Source organism: Frankliniella occidentalis, unplaced genomic scaffold (genome assembly GCF_000697945.3).
Source record: "Frankliniella occidentalis isolate FOCC.00 unplaced genomic scaffold, Focc_3.1 Scaffold105, whole genome shotgun sequence".
Lineage (NCBI taxonomy): Eukaryota > Metazoa > Arthropoda > Insecta > Thysanoptera > Thripidae > Frankliniella > Frankliniella occidentalis.
The window spans coordinates 366,884-367,476 of NW_026267234.1; the positions used below are offsets into that span (position 1 = coordinate 366,884).

The following is a 593-nucleotide window of genomic DNA, read 5'->3' on the forward strand; positions in this document are numbered from 1 at the left end:
CCAGGCCCGGAACTGCAGTTAGGCACTTCGTTTGCCCTCCTGATGGTATCTGTACCTGATTTAGCTCTTATTTCAACAACTGCCACTAAATGAAAAAACATAATGTAATTAAACTTCTTTACTCATTTTATTTACTAAAATAGATAAATTAGGTTCGGACAAACGAGCTTCGGACAATCGGGGCGCCCCCTTATTATTTAAGCATCATCATCATCCCAAGCTTCACACCTGGAAAATGTCTGGTAAAAGAGGAAAGGCTGGTATAATAACTATTTGATGTGAATGTAAGGTTATAGTTTTATTACATGTAAATAGCATCAAACAACAGTATTACAATTTCTTTCAAAAGTCATCTGCGGAGAGTAAATCATGGCAGTTACTACATATTTAGAAAATATTTGTTGAATCATGAGTTAAAGTCAACCACAAAATGTAAAGAGAATGTCAGAGGAAGACTAAATTCTCGTTTTCAATTCATATCAAGAGTGTACCCAGAGTGCAATATGGGGATGCGGAGATTCTTCTCCATTAAAATTTTTGTAACCTTCATTAAAAAATCACAGACTTGACAATGTGAATCGGATATATAACAT

General features: G+C 34.9%; 1 protein-coding gene across 1 annotated transcript in view; it reads right to left on the reverse strand.

Annotated features, from left to right (window-relative positions):
- Positions 1–279: 279 nt before the first annotated feature.
- The window catches only part of LOC127748709 (splicing factor, arginine/serine-rich 19-like), a gene marked incomplete in the record, with an annotated part of 31,272 nt that continues 30,958 nt past the window's right edge, over positions 280–593 (reverse strand). The window contains 1 exon segment of the mRNA XM_052269853.1: positions 280–593.